This window comes from Sminthopsis crassicaudata, chromosome 2, assembly GCF_048593235.1.
Source record: "Sminthopsis crassicaudata isolate SCR6 chromosome 2, ASM4859323v1, whole genome shotgun sequence".
Classification (NCBI taxonomy): domain Eukaryota; kingdom Metazoa; phylum Chordata; class Mammalia; order Dasyuromorphia; family Dasyuridae; genus Sminthopsis; species Sminthopsis crassicaudata.
In genome coordinates, this window is record NC_133618.1 from 35802269 (window position 1) to 35827008 (window position 24740).

Genomic DNA, 24740 nt, shown 5'->3' on the forward strand with positions numbered 1-24740 from the left:
CCATGACAGTGTGATCCTCAGGGAGGGATTTGTAGCCACTGGAGTCAGTACAACAGAATTAAAGCATTTCCTAGTGATGGACTTTTCCATCAGCTACACAATTACCACAGTTACATAAAAAATTCCTGCTATCAGGAATTTTATCAAAATCCTTGGAAATGAAGATTATTCAGCATCTGAAACTAATCTGGTTTAATTAAAAGCAATGACATTAATGAAGAGGAGTTTTAATCACTTCACAGTTTTACCTGGAGAACTCCAAGGCCTTTCCCTCCAACCGGAAGCAGAAATCTCCCATATGTGATATCTCTCTTCATTGCCCTGTGAACGCTTGGGGAACAGAGACCACCTTACTGTTCCCCTTGTGTCTGCAGCTGTTCAGCACAGGATTTGCCCCATAATAATGCCTAATCAGTATTGGTTGATTAATTTATTTAAAAAGGCCAGTAGAAGAAGCCAAGCTTTGGGTAGGCCCTGATACACTAAGAGAAAATCAGTTTCCTTCTTTATTCACTCCACCCAGATGATCTGAGAACATGCAAACTGAGAAGCTTCCCTTAGGAAAGTACCAAGGACTTTCCCAGGGGGTACAGTGGGTAGAGCACCTGCCCTTCAGTCAGGATGACTGGAATTTAAATGTGAAAGAAGCTGTTTAACATGTGACCCTGGGAAAATCACATAACCCTGATTGCCTTCAAAAAGTAAGAAAGGAGCAGCTCAAGGACACCTAATGTCACATGATTCCCAACCTAGAATTTGATATAGAAGTGAACGGAAATTATCTCCCTTGGACCATGGCACTCCCCATCAGTCTTCAGTCCCCTCTCCATAAACACCTACAGGCTTTGCCAATACCTTGCCCCCAAGGGCTAGCTCAGCTTCTCTTCATCCCTGTTCCTTTCCAGGCCCCTCAGAGGTCACTGGGGCAGTGTCTTGGTTTTGCTCAGCAGCTGTCCCCCATTGCTCCTCTCTATCACTGTGCCCTGTCTCTGTGTCAATGCACAGGCCAATTCTTGTCCTCAGCACACAAACACTGAGTGCCATTATCCCACAGACAGACTCTGGCCTATGAATCCCTTTTGCCCCCTGCCCTAATCTCCAGCTCCTATTTTTCTCTCTTGCTACAGGATCAAAGCTATTGCACTGCTGGGTATTGGGAAGAACAGTGAGGCTGCATTGACAGATGAAACGTGTGACTCAGATAGGAGTGTTTCCATGGTTTTGAGACCTTCCCTTGTCAAGCAAAACTGATTAGGGATGTCCAGGGAATGCAGTGGATAGCACACTGAACCCAGAATTAGGAAAGCTTTGAATTCAAACCCAGCCTCCACACTCACTAGTTCTACTTCCTCATCTCTAAATTGGGGATAAATATAGCACCTAATTCCCATTTTGCTTGTGTGGATTAAAAGAGTTAAGATTTCTGAACCACTTTCAAATATTAAAACACCATATATTTAACATATTTAACATGTATTGACCTAACTGCCATCTGAGAGAGGGGGTGGGGGGAAGGAGGGGAAAAGTTGGAACGTAAAGCTTTGCAATTGTCAATACTAAAAAACTACCCATGCACATATCTTGTAAATAAAAAGCAATAATAAAAAACTCTGTACAAATGTCATTCTTCTTGTTGTTGTTCTTATCATTTCCCCCCAACAAAACTCCAAGAACAAACTCCATTTCAAGAATATTTTATTATAATGTCATTGTTTTCTTTTGTTTTTTTAATTTATCCCTATGACATCCTCAGATCAGCAAGAATCTACATTGTAGCAAAAATATTGAAAAGAAAGATGAAAAAAGCAATTTTGCAAAACTAAACACTTCACACTTCTGACAATGTGGGTAACTTGTCATAAGACACTCAAGGAACTTTATTCCCCAAGACTGGAGAAATTGGAGGGTTAATGATAATATAATCAGTGCCCTTATGTATGAAGAGCTTTGAATGCCAAAGAGAGTGTGTTGTATGTGCTTTTGAAGATCATTGGGAGCCAGTGGCTTTTATTTATTTGGGGAAAGAAGGGAATGGTGAAGAGATCAGACCAACTTATTCTGTTGGACATGGCTGATTTACCAGCTACATAGTTAAAGGGAACTAATTCCATTGTGAATTGCAAATAGTTTGCTTCCACCTCAGTTATAAGTGCCCTATTTTAGGAGGAATCAAGAAAGTCTGGAAGGTAGCCAGAGAAAGAGTGAGAAAGTGGAGAGAATTGGACTTCATATTTGGTGAAGAGCACTGGAAGAGCTATGGAAGCTTGGGCTGTAGAACATTCATTGGGCAACATTTAAGCACTTCATAGTTTATCCCAATAGAGATGTGTGACTTGTTCTGCTCAGCTCCAGTGGCTGAAAATCATAAATGTTGAGGAGGAAAAGAGAAGCTGATGTAATACATGAAGTAAGCAGTGGGTGCCTTGGGAATAAAACAAGCCTTTCTGGAGCACCTACTATGTGCCAGGTACTGTGCTAAGTGATTTCCCAATAGAATTTCTATACCCCTGGTACCCACTGACTTAACACTGAAAGTGAGGTAGGAACCTTACATCTCATCCTTCCCCAGGGTTCTCTGGTATTCTCAGGGAAGGCTCGGTCTCTAGAGTTTCTCAGCCTTTAGCTCTAGTCTTAGTGATGTTATGACCTAGGAGAATTTTCTCCACTCCATTTCATTTAGCCATTAACAGGCAGGTTTTCCAAAGAAATATTGACTTCAAAGATATATTAATATATAAATAGCACAGAGGGCTTCATCCTCTCTCTTCCTCTGTCTTGTACACACTCATAACTAAGCACATACTCCCATTAGTCCAGTCTCTAGGTTGATAGTTTAGCTCAGTTTGCATAGAGGACAGTTCCTGATCCCAAATCCCAAATGCCACTTGGTCTCACATCCCTGGAACCACGGCCTCTCAGGGTTTCCTTGACAGCTTGGCAGGCAGCCACATCTTGCCTGGAATCCTGCATCATTAGCTCAACTCCTGATCCAGTAGAGATCACCACATGCTCCTGGAAATGAGAAGGACCAGTGAAATTGAACAAGGTCAATGCCCCAGGGCTGAGGTTAAAAGAAGAGCAGTGAAGGAAGGAGGTTTTCCTTCCATTTCAGGTTTTTAGTTCAGGGCACCCAAGCATCGGGTAAGCTGTGTTCTTTACCTCCTGATGGCATCTGGAAAGAGACCAACTAGCCCAGTGTGGCTCCTCTGCAGGATGCAGCCTATTTCTACCATGGAGGTCATTGAAGGACTTCCCCTCACTGGACAGGAAAATGCAGTTGGCAGAATTCCCCCTTGTTGGGTAACCTTGGTATTTACTAAGTAATGTTATCATACAAAATTTATTTTGTTTGATCCTCAAACTCACCTGGGAGGTAAGTGTCATTGTCATGTTCATTTTACAATGGGAAGAACCTGAGACAGATAGGTTAAGTTACTTGTGCAGGGTCAAAATGCTAATAAGTATCTGAAAATGGACTTGAATTCCTGACTCCAGGCCCAGTGTTTGATCTGTTGTTCCAACTGATTATCTTTAGGCAATATTAATTGTGTAAAAATGTGATGGATAATCTATTCCTGGAGGTAATTATTTCACCTATGCTGGAGCTTAGCTTGTATGAAGAGCAAATCATTTGTAAGAGAGCCATTTTGAAAGTAAAAATGATAAGAGTTGACAAAAAGGTTATTTTTTCATATAAGTGTGAGAGAGGAGTCAAGGATGGCACTCAACTTATTATCTTGGGAGATTGTATGGATGGAGAGTAATAGGAAAGCTTGGAAGAGAAAGGAATGGGAGGGAAGGTTACAAATATCTCTTCATCCAGGAGTTTTCAGGCAACATGAAATTACAGGTGTGGCTATTCCACCATTTCATGGAAACTAAAGCAAACAGGGATTAATCCATCTCAGTCTCTTTCTCTGAGGCCTGAAAGACCTATCCCGAGGCAGTCTGGACAATTTGTCTGTATACTACCTGTGGAGAAAAAACTTAATTATGTCTTGTTCAAAATACTTGAGAGTTCTCTATTCTATTAAAGGTCAATTTTGTTCCCTGCCCGATTCAGCTCAGATTGGCAGAATAAAGTACTTGATTTTCATATTATTGCCTTATGGAATATTGTTTTCCAAGTTTTTTTGTGTTTTTTAATAGATGCTACTGGATGTTTTGTCATATCGAATTATTCTTGTGCCTTGAATACTTCCTTTCTGGGGTTTTCCCATATTTTTTTTTTCTTTCTATGGATGACAAGTGTTTTAGGTATGAGTTTCCTGGGACTTTCCCCTTTCCTTTTTAATCTGACTATAATCATGCAGAGAGTAAAATAGATCTATAATGGGATAAAAAATTATTAAATATTTTGTAAGAACAGACTTAAAATGTAGAAATTATATAAACATGTGAAAAGTGCTTTGCAAATCTTAAAATACATGAGAAATCCTATTAATTATTATTATTAAATCTTGGAGAAGTTAAGGGCCTTGCTTAGGAGTACAGAGACAATAGACATCATTAAAAGCTTATTCTACCTACCAGGAGATCCAGGACATTGAGATCTCTTTCAGCGTTCTTTCCAGAAAGAGTGGCTGTCAGTTATGAAGTCATATTAAGCTAAGAGGGGAATGAAAGGACTAATGCTCAAAAGGTATTCAATGTGGCTTCACTGCAGCAAATAAAGATTAAGGAGAAATGAAAATGTTGAAGTAGGGGAATAAAAAATGAGACGATACAACAAGACAGTTTTAAATGGCCACAGTAGATCTTTGAGAGCAACAAAGGCTCTGAATTTACATGGGATACAATGATATTAAAAGAGGGTGCCTCTGGTCCATGAGTAGGAGGCTTGGAAGAGTCAAAAAATAGTGCCTGCCTTCAAGGAGCTTACAATCTAATGGGGAGACAATAGTCAAGTCATATATGCAAACAAGCATCAATAGAAATAGTGAACAGAGGGAAAGCAACCTGATGAAGAAATGTTGGGAAAATTTTCCTGTAAAAATGGGATCTTAGTTAACACAAAGAAAATCAATAAATGGAAAAAGGAGAGAGGGCTTTCTAAGCATGAAGGAACCCAAAGCAAATGGTCAGAGCCAACAGATGGAGGGTCTTGCTTGTGGCTCATCCAGGAGGCTCGTATCATTGAAATGAAGATTAAATGCTGGAACATCAAGGTGAAAGAAGCCTGGAAAGTTACATAAAAGGTCACCAAAGTCCTTAAATATCAAACATAAGCACTGGTGTTTGATTCTGAAGGACACTGGGAGCCCCTGGAATTCATTGGGTAGGAAGGATGACACAGACAGATCCGAGCTTCCAGAAAAAAATCACAGTATTAGCTGAATGGAAGATGGATTAGGGTGGGGAAAGGATGGGCAGGCAGCTTCCTTAGCAGCTCTGGCCATCTTGTTGGTGACAGAGGAGAGATGAAGGAATATCTGAGAGATATTGCAAGGGGGAAATGAATAGGTTTTGGTTACAGCTCACCTTGGTGTTCAAAGGGGACTCATCTCCAAAGCAAGGACTAAATTTTACTATAATTGTATTTTCAAGTAAAGTAGGCTAAGAATCCAAAAGAGGTTGGCAAAAAGCCAGGAGCTAGAAGGTAAATGTATAGGGAAAAGTGAGAGGGACCAGGTGCTTCATGTGACTGATATACTAATTTTATGGCTTAGAGGTGGAGTTGAGCAGTGCTCTGCTTCTGATTTTGTGCACAGGTGCAATACCCATAATTCTCTGGGCAGAGCTCTCAGGGTACCTTTTGGAGGTGTGTTTTTAGTCCTGAAACATCACTAGGTCAAGTGGTGGGCAAGGAATTTTTTCTGAACCTGTGACAACTTTAAGCATCTTAGAATTATTGCTTATTAGGTGATCAAAGATGAACAGGCTGTTATCTGACAATCAGAGGTATTTGTGAGCTCATCTTATGTCATTTTTAATTAGATCACTCCTAAGGTTAGGAGGGCATAGGGGTAATTACTATATCCTCCCTAGAAGGTACAGCACAGAACTTAGATGTGGGATGCACTGAGGAAGTGAGAGACAGTGGGTATGTTCAGTATGAGTCTGAGATTATTTCAAACATTGCCCATTTACAGGGAAAAGTTGCAGAAAGTGAAGCTTAAGTCATAAAGAGAGCAAGTTCTGTTTTGGACCTACCAAGTTCAAACTATCTACTGGACTTCCAATTTGTGCTGTCTAAAATGTCAGCTTGGAGGGTGGTAGAGAGATGGGGGCAGGAGAGGTAGATTTGTGAATTCTTAGCAAAGCAAGGGAAATTAAATCCATGGGAGCTGATGATGTCACCAAGGGAAGTGATATAAAGGAAAAGAGAATAGGGCCTGAGATAGAGCACCAAAGGACACCTAGAATTAGAGGGAATGATCTGAGTAAAGATCCAGCAAAGATGAGGGAGAAATCCTGACCATAAAATGACCAAGGCAATCATTGTCTCCGAGGACCAATGATGAAGTAAGTGTGCTACTCAGTCCCTGGCAGAGAAGTGATGGACATGGAGGACCAGACATATTTCAAGGCCTCCATTTTCTGTGGATTCATTTCGGTGGATTCTTGGTTAGAAAAGAAATCAAGGGCAGAACTCTCACAGCCCCAGCATCTTCCTCTGAGACCTAGAAACTTCCCCTGAGGCAGCCCAAACAAGCTGCCCCCATCCCAGCTGAGGGGAAGGAGGTGCCCCTGGGGCACTGATGCCCTCTAAGCAGCTGCTGGGCAGGTTTTTGTTCCGGGCTGTAGCACCGTGGGAGGAGAGCTATAATACTGCTGACAGTAATAGACTGCAGCGTCCTCAGCCTCCACTTTGCTGATTGTGAGGGAGTAATCTGTCCCAGAACCACTGCCACTGAACCGGGCAGGGACTCCAGTGTGCAGGTTATTTGTATAATAAATTAGGAGCTTGGGAGACTCCCCTGGTTTCTGCTGATACCAGTTCAGGTAATAGCTAATACCCTGACTGGCCTTGCAGGAGATGGTGACTCTCTCTCCTGGAGATGCAGCCAGGGAGGCTGGAGTCTGAGTCAGCACAATGGCCCCTCGGGCATCTGGAATCACAAACACAAGAGAAATAGTGAGAACAACATCAGGCCATATTGCCAGCAGGAGAAATCCTCTGACTGTGGTGAATTAAACCTTCAGGGCTGGGTTCTGCCCCCAGGATCCCAGTGCAGAGATATATTTTCTCTCTAACCCTCAGAATTCCACACTTTCCACTCCTGGTGAGGGGGGGGGGCAACAAAAGACAGGTTTGTCTCTGCTCTTCTCACTCACCTGGGATCCAGAATAACAGGACAAGGAACATCTGAGCCTGGAACCCCATCTCCATGTGCCTGAGCTCTGAGCTGCCCAGCACCTTCCTCCCCAGCTGCCTTTTTATATCTGCTCTCAGCAGGGAGCTTCCTGTGCTGGGAGGGAGCCATGCAAAACAGCCCAGGGAGGGAGGCTTCTGCTCACAGGCAGGCCCTGTGATCTCCCCTCCTGGCTAGTCCAGAATCCTGAGCTGTCTCAGTGCAGCAGTCCCTTCTGGGACCTTGGGATGGGGGTATCCCAGTAGGTTTAGAATCTACTCTGTCCAGTGAACCTTGATAACCTCAGAGATGCCAAGAAAGCTCAGGCTCAGATGGGGACCCTCCTGGCAGAGGTTCACATTACCCGTGATTTTTATTATACTGTTCACTAATTCAGAGTGATTGACATGACTCTTTGATCATCAGGGAGGAATTTGTAGGCATTGAGTCAGTATAATGGAACAGATTATTTTCTAGTGTTGATGTAAGAATTCTGTTGGAATGTTTTCCCCAACTGTCCCAGCTACTGAGATCTCTGCTAAGTCCTTGGAAATGGAGAATTGTTCAGCATCTGAAACTGATATTATTTGATTAGAAGAAATTACCTTAATGAAGAAGAATTTATATCACTTTATTGCTCTAGTTGGAGAACTACAAGGCCTTTCTAAACAATCTGCCACAGAAATCTCCAATAAGTGACATCTCACCTTTGTCTGTGAGCTTCTGGGGAGAAGGGACCACCTTACCATTCCCTTGTATCTCCAGCTCTTACTATAGGTTTTGGCCATAATAAGTGCCTAATCAGTATCGATCAATTAATTAATTTATTCATTCATTGAAATGGCAGCATAAGAAACCAAGCTTTGGATGGGCCCCCCTATACACTAAGGGAAACTCATTTTTCATTCTTTTTTGATCCATACAGATGATCTGGGATTTTAAGAGTTTTGAATTCCCATGCAAACAGAGTAGCCATGGGATCCTTTAAAAGGTACCTGATGGGCACTAGGTGGTACAGGGGCTCAAGCACCGGCCCAGCCATCAGGATGCCTGGAGTTCAGATGTGCCAGCAGCTATTTACTAATTATGTAACCCTGGACAAGTCACTTCAATCAGACTGACTCAAAAATAGCTAACTTAACAAACAACGCCCCTCTCCCTGATCACAACTTAGAATTAGATATAGAAGTGAAAGAAAACTTCTTTCCCATAGGCCATAATGTTCCCCCTCAGCCTACAGCCCCCTCCCCAGAGACTCTGCCCTTCCCTGGCCTATCACTTGTTACTGGGACAGGGTCATGGCTGTGCTCAGCAGCTGTCCCCCATTGTCCTTCCCATGACCATGTCCTATCTCTGTTCCCCCTTGCACATGGTCAATCCCTCTCACAGTCAATGAGCATTACTGTCCCATAGCCAGATCCTGATCCCTTCCTCCAGCTCTTATGTCCTCCATAGCCTTTGGGTGGTATTTTCTCTCCTGCTCCAATATAATATCTATTGCTGGGTATTTGGAAAAACAGAGAGGCTGAATTTTATAGCTGAAACATGTGCCCCCAGAAAAGAGAGTTTCCATTATTTTGAAACCTTCCCTTGTCAATCATGGCTGCTTAGTGATGACCAGATAGTACAGTGGACAATGTATTGGACCTGGAACCAGGAAGATCTGAATTCAAATGCAGCCTCCAACACTTATTAGCTGTGAAAGCCTGGCCAAGTCCTCTATCTATTTCAGCTTTGTCAGCTCTAATTTGGGCATAAAAATAGCACCTAGCTCTCAGTGTGTTTGTGTAGATGAAGAGTTAATATTTTGAAAACACTTTCCTAACTTTAAATCACTATATAAATTCCATTTATATGGCACATAAAGGAACAAACTCCATATAATGAATATTTTATTTATTTTTCTACTGACAAATTCTTTTATTTTTTAATAAATCCCTTCTAAAGCCACACTGACTCTCAGGTAGATGACTGTTTTCCAAATGAAGGATCAGCCTATTATGGAGGACTCTGGCAAAAATTTTGCCAACAACTACTAAGAGAGGGATCCCCCCAATTTTAAAGAAATAGATAAATACATTTAAAAAAGAAAAGATTGGAGGAGAAGGACGTGATAAGCACTAAATAAAGTCACAAAAAGCAGATATTGATCATTTTGTCATAGACTAAAAATTATTCATTACTGATGTAAGATGCATTCCTGCATCAAGTTTTTGGATAGTCAGAATATTGATTAGTTTAAACAAAGAGGAGAGACATTCATTTTAAAATGATTCCAGTTGAGGAGATGCCCATCAATTGGGGAATGGTTGAATAAATTGTGGATGTAATTGTGATGGAAAACTTTTGTGCTCTAAGAAATGATGAGCAGGATGTTTTCAGAAAAACCCAGAAGGACTTGGGCTGATGCAAAGTGAAATGTACTGTGTACAAAGTAACAGTAATATTCAGCTCTGAATAACATAAGTCTTCTCAATAGCACAATGATCCAAAACCAGTATGAACACTTATGACAAAAAATGCTATCCATATCCAGAGAACTGGTGGTGTCTGAATGCAGATTGAAGCATACTTTAAAAAAAATGTTATTTTTCTTTTCTTTTTTTTTAAAGGGAATCTTTGTGTTTTTTTTTTCAGTTGTGCTGAATTTTTATTTTTTTTTTAATTTTAAAGCTTTTTACTTTCAAAATATATAAATGGATATTTTTTTTGGCTGGGGCAATTGGGGTTAAGTGATTTGCCCAAGCTCACACAGCTAGGAAGTAGTAAGTATCTGAGATCAAATTTGAATTAAGGTCTTCCTGACTTCAGGGCTGATGCTCTATCCACTGCACCACCTAGCTGCCCACAGATAATTTTTCAACATTGACCCTTGCATACTCTTGTGTTTCAGATTTTTCCCCTCCTTACTCCCTCCACTTCCCCTAGATGGCAAACAATCCAATATATGTTATACATATATTTAAAAATATATGTTAAATCTAATATGTATAAACATATTTACACAATTCTCTTGCTGCAAGAAAAATCATATTAAATAGGAAGGCAAATAAGTAAGAAAATAAAATGCAAGCAAACAACAACAAAGAGAGTGATAATGTTATTTTGTGATACACATTCAGTTCCCACAGTCCTCTCTCTAGGTGTAGAGGGCTCTTCCTCATCACAAGATTATTGGAACTGACGTCAATTATCCCATTGTTTGAAAGTCATGTTCATCAGAATTAATAGTCATGTAATATTAATGTTGCTATGTACAATGATCTCCTGGTTCTGTTCATTTCACTTAGTATCAGTTCATGTCTCTCCAGGCCCTCTAAAATCATCCTCCTGATCATTTCTTTTTCTTTTTTTTTTTCTGAGGTAATTGGGGTTATGTGATTCAGGTCCTCCTGACTTCAGGGCTGATGTTCTATCCACTGTACCACCTAACTATCCCTTGATCAATTCTTATAGAAAAATAATATTCCATATTATTTATATACCATAACTTATTCAGCCATTCTCCAACTGATGGGCAGCTACTTTCTTACATACCTACTGTTTATTAGGTACTGATTAAGTGATTAAATCATTATTCCCCTCATCCCCACTACCTGAAGGCCAGGAATCTTACATCTCATCCCTTCCTCAGGTTTCCATAATATTCCTCCTGCAAAAGAAGCTTGAGGTAATGTCCCCTGTGCCCTAAAAGCAGAGCTCACCTTTAAAAATGAGCAAAAATATCAAAAAGATCTCTGATCATAGAAAACTACTTTGGAGACAGGGAAGCTTAGAACCCACATCCATAAGAGGAGATTAAAGGCAAATTGACACAGGTAAAGCCCCAAAGGGGGATATGAACTGTTCTCAAGCTCAAAAACCTTTCTTGGAAGAGTTAAAAACAGATATTAAAACAGAGAAGAAAAGATGGGGAAAAGAAGTAAGAGCTCAAATGAAAATTTGAGGAAAAAAGTCAACAGCTTGGGGAAAAAAGCACAGAAATTGACTGAAGAAAACAACTATTTAATGGAAAAAAGAAAAGAATTTCTTAAAAAATAGAATTGAGGAAAAATATTAGCTGAACTAAACAACTCATTTCAAAGTACAATTAGCCAAATGCAAAAGGAGGTGAAAAAGGTAACTGCAGAAAATAATTCACGTAAGTTAGAATTGGATAAATGAGAGTGAATGACTCAGTGAGGTATCAAGAATCAGACAAACAAAACCAAAAGAAGTGGAAAAAAATATAAAATATCTCAGTGAAAAAACAGCTGATCCAGAAAATAAATTCAGGAGAGACATTTTAAGAAGTACTGGAGACCTGAAAAGCATGAAGAAAAAGAGACACAGAAAACATCTTTCAAGAAATTATCAAGGAAAATTGCATTAATATCAGACTGAATATAAAAGCATAATATTTTTACCTTTATTGTTTTTGCTGTTTATTAGCTTATTTTTTTCTATTTCCCCACTTTTGATTTTATTTTTCTTGCACAACCGGCCAAATATGGAAATATGTTTTTAAAATTGCACAAATTTAACCTATATCAGATTGCTTTCTATCTTGGGGAGGAGGAGACAAAAAAGGGAAGGAGAAAATTTTGGAACACGAAGTTTTATAATAATGAACATTGGAAACTTATTTGAAATTTGGAAAAAGAAAATACTATTAAAAAAAGAGAAAAGTTTCTGTCAGGGGAGTATGATGCCAGCAAACTGGAAAGGTAGAAAGTAGCTGGGCCAGGAAAGGCCCTAAATGCCAAGCAGAATTATCTTGTACTTGCTCCTGGAGGCTATAGGAGTTACTGGAGTTTAGGGCGTTGGAGGATGAGAGAAAGATCAGTCCTATGATTTAGGACAATCACTAGAGAATCTGAATGCAAATAGACATAGATGAGTTGTCATCTACAGAAGTAGAGTGAACAGATTCCTTTGTGTATTTGACTCTGTCCAAAAACAAAGATGGACATATCCAACTGGATCATGCTTTAGTCAACCTCAGTGCATTGTATTCTTCTACCGGCAGGTCATCTCTGGAATAGATTGGTTTTGTTTTTTCCAGTTGTAGGTGCCCCATTGTAGGAGGAATCAAGAAAATCAGGAAGGCATTCAGAGAAATAATCAGGATGGGGAAAGGATTGGAGTTCATGTTTAGTGAAGATCTTTGGAAGGATCCCAGAAAGCTTTGTCTTAGAACATACAGGGAAACAAAACAGATTGAAGGGAAATCTTCAAACATTCTAAGGTTTATCCACTGAGAGAGGTATAGCGTGTTCTGCCTAGCCTCAGAAGCAAAAACTCACACAATGGAGAGAACTAAAGAAAGAGGGACAGAATATGAGAAGTAAAGACAAGAGACCTATGGAAGAAAATAATCCTTTATTAATCATCTATTTTTTCCAGCCAAGGTATATGAAATAGAGATTCAGAATTTCAAGCAGAATGCATTTTAGTGGGTTCTTTTAGGGGTATGTTGAAATCAATTTTTTTATTTTCAAATTTGTAATTCTTTTAAAAAATATGGTCCTAGGTATATGGATACAGAAAGCTTCCATGATTTTGAAAACTTACCTTGTCAAGCAGGATTCACATACAGAGTATCACTCAAACGCTGTTGGAATTCATGAATACTTGTATATTTAAATCACATTTCTCTTCAAAATTCCCTATAGAGTTATCTCAACATCCCTATTTAATTATTTCTCCTTTAGCATTTAGGGACTATGTGTGTTATTAGGTGTGTGAGAGATGGGAAAGGTTAATTTTTTTCCCAAAAAGTTTATACAGCAACTGATATATTATGTAACTATTTGGTTATTCAATTTTAAAATTGTTTATTAAATTAAATTTTTTATATTAACTTATTTACCAAATTATATATATATATGTATATGTATATATATATATATAAACATTTCAGACTATTCTTTTACTCTACTCAATATGACTCCACTTAAACCAAAAAATACAAAAAGAAAGAAGAGGAAATAGTTTTCTTTTTTCAAGAAGTTAGTAGATCCATCCATAAATTCCATTCTATGACTACTTTATTTTGACATTTTAATGCCTTTTCTTTTTACATTAAATAAGAAATATAACAAATATATAAATATAAAATACATAAAATAATATAAAATAAAAAGTAAGGGATAACATTTAATTAAAGCCAACCACAAAATCAGCATAATATGTCACAGAGTGAGGAAAGTCCAATTTTTCAACTCCCCCTGCAGGTCAAATTTGGTCATTGCAGGGATGAAGCATTCAGTTTTGTTGTGTTTTTTTTTTTTTTTTCCATTTACTTCACTGCTATTTTCATATGTCTTGTTTTCCTAATGTTACTGAGAGAAGTCAATGAAGAGGCATATGGCAGCAAAGAACAAATGTAAAGAAAGAATTTATAAGAAGGGATAGAATATAGTACATCATCCAAAATATAAGGTCACAAATATGGGAGGTGGCAATAAATGGGACAACTGTTGGATGACCCACGTGCTGCACTATGTCCTGATGATGGAGAAGGGCCCCATTAGATTGGATGGACTCCTCCCAGAGATCTTAGGAAGAATATGACAAAAGAGATCTTACAGCATAGACGTGCATGGCTGAGCTGGAAGGCCCAGATTTCAGTGAGTATCTGACAGACTGTTTCTCTCTCCTGATATTCTGCCTCAGTGAAACCACAAATAAACAGAGTCCAACGACTGAATCCACAGAGAATCTGTGTCTTATATGTGTATCACTGTCCTTGATGTCCATCCCTTCTCTGTCAGGAGGTGGGTAACTCTCTCCTAGGCCCCAAGTTGTTCTAGGCTTGGCCTGGTCAGTTTCCCTGAAATCCTGCTTTTCCTCTGGGTGCCCCATGAGAGAATGGCCTGAAGCAGGTTGGCATCCAGGCAGAGTGAGGCAGCCAGGATGGTGAAAGGGCCAAAGACCAAGAGACAGGAAAGTTGTCTGAAGGAACCAGGGGAGGCTGAGCTTGGGAGAGGAGCAACATGAGGCTTGTAGTTAGTAACTGCCTGCAAGCATTCAAAGGGCTGTAACAAGGATGGGAGTAGGACTTGTCTAGTACCAAAGCCCAGAAATATGAGCAAAGGGGGAAAGGTGCAGAGAGGATGACTTTAGACTATAGTATTGACTCTCTGACAATGAGAGCTATGTAGAAGGGTGATTGATGATCCAGTTTTGAAGGTAATAGTAATGTGATAATAATACTAGCTGATATTTCCTGCTACAAATTCCTTGGAAATTATAAATGGTTCAGCACTAGGAAGTGATCTGCTTTGATTAAAATAAATTACATTAATGAAGAAGAATTCACATAACTTACTTTGAGTTATACATCCTGCTTACCTCTTTATAATTATTATCTCACTTGATCCTCACAACTACCCTAGGAACCAGGTGCTATTATGAACCCTATTTTAAAGATAACAAAATTGAGACAAAGGTGAAATGACTTATCCAGAATCACAGAGCTAGGAACTGTCTGAGATGGAATTTTGAACTCAATCTTCCTGACAACATCCCTAGCACCCTCCACTGTCTGGAGAGCTAGTCTCCCTGCACTGCACATCTTCAAGCAAAGACTGTAACAACATTTTCTGAGGATTGGGAAAGGGGACGACTCTTGGTCAGGTCAGAGAAGACCACTCTTAGATGTTATTCAATTATTATCAGGGGTTCTCAAACTACCGCCTGTGGGCCACATGCAGCCTGCTGAGGACGTTTATGCAGCCCCACCTGGTTATATGGCAAATAGGCTGAAGAGTGAAGACAGAGGGTGAGTGTTTTTTGTTTGTTTTTTTTTTACTATAGTCTGGCCCTCCAACAGTCTGAGGGAGAGTGAACTAGCCCCCTATTTTAAAAGTTTGAGGACCACTGAATTTTAGATCATGTCGCTCCATGATTCTTTGCTGAACTCACAGTCCCAACATCTTCCTCTGAGACATAGAAACCTCCCCCCAAGGAGCCCAAGCAATCTGCTCCCATCCCAACTGAGGGGAAGGAGAGGCCGCTGGGGCACTGATGCTTTTCTCAGAAGCTGCTGGGAAGGTTTTTGTTCGGGACTCTATCATTGTGGGAGGCCAGCTATCATACTGCAGACAATGATACACTGCAGCATCCTCAGCCTCCACTTTGCTGATTGTGGGGGAGAAATCTGTCCCAGACCTATTCCCACTGAACCGGGCAGGGACTCCAGTGTGCAGGTCGTTTGTATAATAAATTAGGAGCTTGGGAAGCTCACCTGGTTTCTGCTGATACCAATATCCTCACTGGCCCTGCAGGACATGGTGACTCTCTCTCCTGGAGATGCAGCCAGGGAGGCTGGAGTCTGGGTCAGCACAATGGCCCCTCGGACATCTGGAATCAAACACAAGAGAAATAGTAGGAACATCAGGCCATATTGCCAGCAGGAGAAATCCACTGATTGTGAGAATTAAACCTTCAGGGCTGGGTTCTGCTCCTATAATGCCAGTACACAACCATATTTTATCCTGAACCCCAGAATCCCCCCCTTCCCAGTTCTGCCCAGAACAACAAAAGACAGGCTTGTCTCTGCTCTTCTTCATTCACCTGAGATCCAGAGGAATAGGAAAAGGAGCATCTGAGCCTGGTTCCCCATGTCCATGTGCCTGAGCTCTGAGCTGCCCAGTCCTTCCTCCCCAGCTGCCTTTTTATATCTGCTCTCAGCAGGGAGCTTCCTGTGCTGGGAGTGAGCCACGCAAAACAGCCCAGGGAGGGAGGCTTCTGCTCAGGGCTAGGCTTAATGATGCTTCTTGACTAGTCCAGAAGTCTGAACTGTATCAGGGCAGCAGTGCCTTTCTGGGACCCTGGGATGGGGATATCCCAGTGGGGTTAGACCTTACCCTGTCTCCATGAGCCTGAAATTCTCAAAGATGTCTGGAAGACATTCACATATGTGATCAGTCACTTCAAAGTCACCCTGCATTGTTGCCTGAATTGCCACCCCCTAATCACTTGTAACTCTTAGGAAATTGTCAGGGAGAACTTTGTCAGCATTCAAGTCAGTATAACAGAAGGGAGTCATTTCCTAGTGCTGATACATATATAATATTGGCTTTCCCCCTCACTGTGTAATTGGCAAAGCTGCTGAAGGAAGTCCCCGCTATCAAAGTCCTTGGAAATGTCAAATGATTCAGCATCAGAAATTGATCTGGTTTGATTAGAATAAAATGCATGAATGAAGAGAAATTACCATCACTTTTTCTGTACTTGGAGAACTTTCCCTCCAACCTGTATTGAAATCTCCAACATGTGATTTCTCCCCTCCATCCCCTGTGAGCTCCTGGGGAATGGGGACCAGCTTACTATTGTACTTGTGTCTCCACTTCTTAGCACAAGTCTTGGCCCATAAAAAATACCTAATCTGTATTTTTTAATTCATTAATTTATTCATTGATTAAATGGGATGTATAAGAAACCAAGTTTTAGATGGGTCCCTGAACACTAAGGGAATGTCATTTTTCTTCTTTATTGACTCCACACAGATGATCTGGGAACTTTGGGATATGAATTCCCATGCAAACAGAGTAGCCACAGGATCCTTTAGGAAGAAAGTATAGGAAGCTGCTGGACAGCTCAGTGGGTAGAACAGGAAGACTGAGTTCATATATGACATCAGCCATTTATCAGCTGTGTGACCCTGTATGTTAATGCCGATGCCCCCCTTGCCTACAAAAAGTTCTAAGGTCATGTGATTCAAAGTTATAATTTGATGTAGAAGTGCAAAGAAATTTCTCTCCCCTAGAGCATCATGCTTCCCATCAGTCTGCAACACCCTCTCCAGAGACACCTACAGGCTCTGCCCTTTTCTGGACCCCTCAGGGCTAACCCAGATTCTCTTTATCCCTGCTTCCTTCAGGGCCCCTCATGGATCACTGGAGCATGGTAATGGTGAGCTTAGTAACTGTACCTGATTGCTCCTCCCAATCACTGGGTTCTGAATCTGTCTTCCCCTGCACATCTTATAGGAAATGAGAGTCGCTGTCCCACAAACAGACCCTGGCCCCTGGGTCCAGCCCTTCTGCCCTCCACCCCACTGGATGCTATTTTCTTTCCTGTTCCAGGATCAAAGTTATCGCACTTCTGGGTTTTGGGAAGAACAGACAGACTGCATTTACAGATGAGGCATGTGCCTCCAGATAAGACTGTTTACATTATTTGAATCTTACCTTGTCAATCAAGCCTGATTAAAGATGGCCAGGTAATACAGTGGATAGCATACTAGACCTGGAATCAGAAGGGTCTGAATTCAAATCTAGCCTCTAACATTTAGTAATTGTGAAACCCTGCCAAGTCACTTATACTCTCTTTTTCAGTTTCCTCCTCTCTAAATTGTCTCCCCCTTGTCTCCCCCTACCCACTAATATGGTTATGTGCCTTAAGAGAGTTAATACTTATAAAACACTTTCCAAACTTTAAAGCATTTTATAAATGTCATGGGTTTAACTGTTATTTCCAAACAAGTGCACATAAAAAATAAATTCCATATCTGGGATATTTTATTTATCTTGACTTCTGATAATTTTGCTGTTTTCTTTTGTTTTAATCAGATTTATTTACAGCTATGGCCCTCTTACCTCCTCAGATCAAGATCTCCCTTGTTACAAAGATTTGAAAAACAAAGGAGAAAAAAACAGTTCAATAAAACAGACGGTGCACTTATCACATTGTGTAATATATTATGAAGATCTGAAAGAAACATTGTTTCCTGGTACTAAAGAAATTAGCAGGTTGATGATAAATATAATCACTGTTATGCTGAAAATGTTTACTTATTAGCTTTAAGAAAAAATAAGTAGGATACACTTTTACATTTAATTTGCAAAGAGTATCAAAATCAAACCACTGCAGCTTATGTACTAACTTTTGTTGTGGAGCAATTCTAACAAATCTGAGAAGTCTCTCTAAAGTAAATCACTATTTATTAAGGTATTCATTGGCTTCAATTCAAAATTGGAAATCACTTAAAATGGTGAAAAAATATGTGGATCAAGAAAAAGGAATGAAAATAAAACAGGATTGTAGACCACACAGAATCCTCATAGCTCTAGAGCTTTCATATTGTTATGAAAAAAAGACTTGGTAGGAGGTGACCATGGTAAGCACCAATAAAACCCTCAAAATAGAGAGTGGTAATACTAAAGATTATTCTTACTGATGTAAGACTCATTCCTATATCAAATCTCTGTGCTGTCAGACTTCCTATTTTGCCTGAGCCACAATGAAAGGTGAGACATGCATTTTAAAATAATTCCATCATGACATATTTAAACACATTATGATACTGAAAATAGGATGGCAGAAATTGGCAGAGGAATGAATTATAATAACAACCAATGAAACTTTTTTGTCATATAAAGGAGACCAAAAAGGCCTAAAAAATTCTGGAAAGTGGGCAAATATTTAATTTACTTCTTAGATAGAAAAAGCTGAAATTCAAGGATCAGACTAGTTTGAAATATTATTTCATTTGAAGAATTTTCTAAAAAAGAATTAAAAGTGAAGTCACTCCATTGATGAAATAATTATATATATATATATATATATATTACATATTACATACTTTATATATATATAATATAAAGTATATATAACTATGTAACATATATTATGTAAATATATTATATTAATATATATTATAATTCCATATACATATATGTGTCTATACACATATATGTGTATGTGTACAGATATATGCATATTTATATATACACATACATATGCATGTAGATATGTATACATAATATACACATCTATGCACATATATGCATGTATATATACACACATTTTTAAATTTTATATACATATATAGGAGACAGAGACAGAGGAAGACACACAAAAAGAGACACACACACAGAGACAGAGAGGAAAGTGAGTTAAGGACAAAAAACACTTCAACACATTATATTGAGAGATAAAAATAGATGGACAGAAGGAGTACTAAAATTTCAGCCCCTTAATTTAGTGATTATAAGATTAAGATATTTGTCCTAAGTCTAGTGAAAGACTGTGCTCCTGATTCAAATGTAGTTCTATTAGCTTCTAATCCCCGACTTTTCCCACTTTCCCACACTGCAGATGGAATACCATGTATTACAAATGACAGAAAGACCAACTAGACAAGGATTTAGAATTCATAAAGGAAAGTAATGTACAATAATGCTGGATTAATAGGTTAGAACCAGATCGTGAGAACAAATAAATGAATTCTCTTGGTGAGGAATGGTCGATGGATGGAGAAAGGAAGGAGGGGAAAGAAGGGAGAATACTTATTATTACAAAATAGATCTTTATTTACATCTTTTGTTTCTATCACAACTAACTTCTTGGATAGTCTTTATGTTATACTGCTTTGATTGTGAAGCAAGAGGAAGGGCCTAGCACATTAAATTGACCCCAAGAGATAAACTCAAGTGAGGATATGACCTGAAGGGTAGCATAGGATCAATCAATTCATAAATCAGTTAACATGTAATAAGTGTCTCATATGTTCCAGACTTTGTGTAGCACTGGAGATTGAAAATGAGTCAAAATGACCGCCTGCCTTCAAGGAACTTATAGTATAGTGTGTGGGACAATATGTAAACAAATATATACAAAGCAAGGTACATGTAGGATAAATTGAAAATAGTTAAAAGAGGGAAGACTAGAATTAAGAGGAAGCAGAGAAGGCTTCATGTAAAAGATAGGATTTTAGGATTTAAAAGATGTCAGTTAGCAGAATGTAGGAAAGAGAACATTCCAGGGATGGGCCAGAAAAAAAAATCCCAGCATTGAGAGATGGAAATTCTTATTGCTGGAACAAACAGGAGGTTAACATCATCAAGGGTGTCATTAGAAAGAAAAGTGTGTAGAGACTAGAGCCATGATAGTAGAGAGTAGACAGGAACTAGCTGGAGGTATCTCCAGCTTCCCTCAGAATGAACATTAGATCAAGTCTCTGAATGGATTTTGGAGTCACAGATTGCAACCAGAGAAAGCTACTTGTGATCCTCCAATCTCCCTCACACGAGATGGGCCAGGCCCTCCCAGAACAGTGGGAAATTCTGCAGTACCAGGGGCCCCAGTACAATGAGTGAGAGACCCCTGTCTTCCTGCAAAAGAAACTTAAGAGAATCTCCCCTGTGCCCTAGGAGCAGAGCAAAATTTTAACATGAGCCAAAAAAAAGCAAAAAGAACTCTGACCATAGAAAGCTACTATGGAGACAGGAAATAGAACCCAAACCCAGAAGTGGACAACAAAGGCAAAATGCCTACAGTGAAGCCCCAAAGGAGGGACATGAACTGGTCTCAAGCTCAAAAGGCTCTCTTGGAAGAGTTAAAAAAGGACCAAAAGGAAGAGCCTATGACTTGTTCTGCTTGGTACCAAAGCATAGAAATATGAGCAGAGAGGGGAAGGTGCAGAGAAGCTGACTTTAGACTTAAGGACAGACTCTCTGACAATGAAAATTATGTAAAAGGATAATTGATGATCCAGGACTAAAGGTAGTAATAATGATGATGATAATCAGGATGTTAATTATAAAAATAGCTAACATTTCTCTAGTGCTTACTTCAAGGCACACACACTGCTAAGCTCTTCCCCCCCTGAGGCAATTGGAGTTTTGTGACTTATCCAAGGTCACAATAGCTAGAAAGTGTTAAGTGTCTGGGGCCAGATTTGAATTTAGGTCCTCCGGACTTCAGGGCTGGTGCTGTCTATTGCACCACCTAGCTGCCCTGCTAAGCTCTTTATATTATTATCTCACTTGATCCTTGCAACCACCCTGGGAAGCAGATGCTATTATGATTCCCATTTTAAGGATAACAAAAGTAAAACAAAGGGGAAGTGATTTGTCCAACATTACAGAGCTAGGAATTATCTGAGATGGGATTTGAACTCAGTTTTCCTAACTGGGGTGTTTCCCAGCTCTCTCCACTCTCTGGAGAAGTAGACCCTCTATCCTGGAAGTCTTCAAGCAAAAGCTATAAGAACATATGGTGAGGATTGGGAAAGAAGAAAGACTTGCTCAGGTCTGGATTAAAGAAGCCTATCCTTGGGTGTCATCCAATTATTTAGTGTCACTCTTGATTCTTGGCTGAATTCATCATAGCCACAGCATCTTTCCCTGAAATCTAGAAACTTCTTTTTAGGTGTCCCAGAAAAGCTGCCTTCATCCCAGCTGAGGGGAAGGAAGAACCCTTGGGGCACTGATGCCTCCTCAGCAGCTGCTGGGCAGGTTTTTTTTGGGGGGGCTGTAGCACCGTGTTAAGCCAGCTATACCCCTGCTGACAGTGATAGACTACAGCATCCTCAGCCTTCATGTTGCTGATTGTGAGGGAGAAATCTGTCCCAGTCCTACTCCCACTGAACCAGGCAGGGACCCTAGAGTACAGGGTGGATGCATAATTAATAAGGAGGCAAGGGGCCTGGCCTGCTTTCTGTCAGTACCAGTGAAGGATGGCACCAATGTTCTGACTGGCCTTGCAGGACATGGTGACTCTCTCTCCTGGAGTCCCAGAGAGGGAGGCTGGAGTCTGGGTCAGCATAGTGGCCCCTCGGGCATCTGGAATCACAACACCAGAGAAATAGTAAGAACAATGCAGGCCATATTCCCAGCAGGAGAAATCTCTCTGACTGTGGCGAATTAAATCTTCAGGGCTGGGTCCTGCCCCCGAGATCACAGTGCAGAGCCATATTTTTTCTCTCTTACCCTCAGAATCCCATCTCTTCCCAATCCTATTCAAAGGGACAAAAAACAAGTTTGTCTCTGTTCTTCCTCTCTCACCTAGGATCCAGAGCAACAGGAAAAAGAGCATCTGAGCCTGGGACTCCATATGCTTGAGCTCTGAGCTATTCAGCACCTTCCTCTTCAGCTGCCTTTTTATAACTCTCCCAGCAGGGAGCTTCCTGTGCTGGGAGTGAGCCATGCGAAACAGCCTAGGGAGGGAGGTTTCTGCTCAGAGGCAGGACCAATGACTTCCCCTTCTGGCTAACCCTGACTGTATCACTCTAGTAATTAGTTCCCTTCTGGTACTTTTGGGTGGGGATATGCCAGTGGGATTAGACTTTATTCTGTCCCATGAGCCTTGAAAACCTCAGAGATGCCAAAAAAGCTAAGGACCAGAGTGGGACTCACCTGGAAAAGATTAATATATGTGGTCAATGACTTCAGGGGAATAATTCTTCATTTTAGCCTGAGGAACCCATCCATCACTCATGATTCTTATTACACTCCTCACTAGTTCACAGTGATTGCTATGACTGTCTGAGAGAGCTTTGTAAGCATTCAAGTCAGAATAACAGAAGAGAATCATTTCCTAGTGTTGATGTAAATGGTATTAGATTTTTTCGCCATCACAATTTTCACAGTTTTAGAAAAAAATCCTTGAATATGGCAAATGATTGAACATCAGAAATTAATGTGGCTTGATAAAAGAAATTACATTAATGAGCAGTACTGATCATCACTTTACTATACTGTTCTTGGAGAACTCTAAATCCTTTCCCTCCTGCCTCAATACAGAAAGGAAAATGTATTCTTTTTTTCTCCTCCTTCATCCCACACATATGATCTGGGAACTTTGTATGCAAAAAAAAAAATTCCACAGAATCCTTTAAAAAGCTCCTATTGGGCCCCCTAAGGAGCATACCACAAAGTAGCAGTCCTAGATTCAAGAAAATTTGAAATCAAATGTGCCAGCAGCTATTTACTAATAGGGAAACCTTGTAACTTCATCTCAATGGTCTCCAAAAAAATAATGAACAGACAAATGAAAAAGCCTACAAGGTCACACGACCTTGGCATTGACCCACACATAACACCGTATACCAAGATAAGGTCAAAATGGGTTCATGATCTAGACATAAAGAATGAGATTTCAAACAAAATAGAAGATCATAGGATAATTTACCTCTCAGATCTCTGGAGGAGGAAGGAATTTGTGGCAAAAGAAGAACTAGAGGTCATTATTGATCATAAAATAGATAATTTTTATTATATTAAGTTAAAAAGGTTTTGTACAAACAAAACTAATGCAGACAACATTAGAAGGGAAGCAATAAACTTGGAAAACATTTTTAACTCCAAAGGATCTGATAAAGACCTCATTTCTAAAATATAGAGAGAATTGATTCAACTTTAGAAGAATTCAAGCCATTCACCAACTGATAAATGATTCAAGGATAGGAACAAACAATTTTCAAATGAAGAAATTGAAACTATTTCTAGTCATATGACTAGAAATCCAAATCACTATTGATCAGAAAATGCAAGTCAAGACAATTCTGAGATACTATTACATACCTCTCACATTGACTAAGATGACAAGAAAAGATAATGGCAAATGTTGGAGGGGATGTGGGAAAACTGGGACACTTGATACATTGTTGGTGAGACTGTGAATGGATCCAAACATTTTGGAAAGCAATTTGGGATTATTCTTAAAAAGTTATCAAACTGTGCATACCCTTTGACCCAGTAGTGTTCCTACTGGAATTATATCCCAAAGAGATCTGACAGGAGGGAAACCCACATGTGCAAAAATGTTTGTGGCAGCCTTTTTTGTAGTGGCAAGAAACTGGAAACTGAATGGATGCCCCTCAATTGGAGAATGGCTGAATAAATTGTGGTATATGTATATTATGGAATATTATTGTTCTGTAAGAAATGACCAGCAGGATAATTTCAGAAAGGCCTGGAGAGACTTATATGAGTGAAATGAGCAGAACCAGGAGATCAATATATACTTCAACAACAATACTATATGATGATCAATTCTGATGGATGTGGCCCTCTTCAACAATGAGATGAACCAAATCAGTTCCAATAGAGCAATAATGAACTGAACCAGCTACACCCAGCGAAAAGAACTCTGGGATATGACTATGAACCACTACATAGAATTCCCAATCCCTCTATTTTTGTCCACCTGCATTTTTTATTTTCTTCATAGGCTAATTGTACACTATTTCAAAGTCCGATTCTTTTTGTACAGCAAAATAACTGTTTGGACATGTATACATATATTGTATTTAACTTATATTTCAACATATTTAACATGTACTGGTCAACCTGCCATCTGGGGGAAGGGGAGGGGAGGAGGGGAAAAGTTGGAACAAAAGATTTTGCAATTGTCAATGCTGAAAAATTACCTATGCATATATATTGTAAATAAAAAGCTATAATAAAAAAAGAAAAATTACCCATGCATATGTTTCATAAATCAAAAGCTTTAATAAAAAATTATCTCCCTGTTCTTCTACTCAATAAGACCTTATTTAAAATGAAAACTAAGAAAAGAATAATGGGCAATGTTTTTAGTTGTTTTATTCCATAAAGAAGGCAGTCCATTTATATATTCCTTCTTATGACCACTTTATTATGACTTAATTTTTTATATCTTTTATTTTTATATAAATTTTATATATATATACATATATATATATAGTTTTCT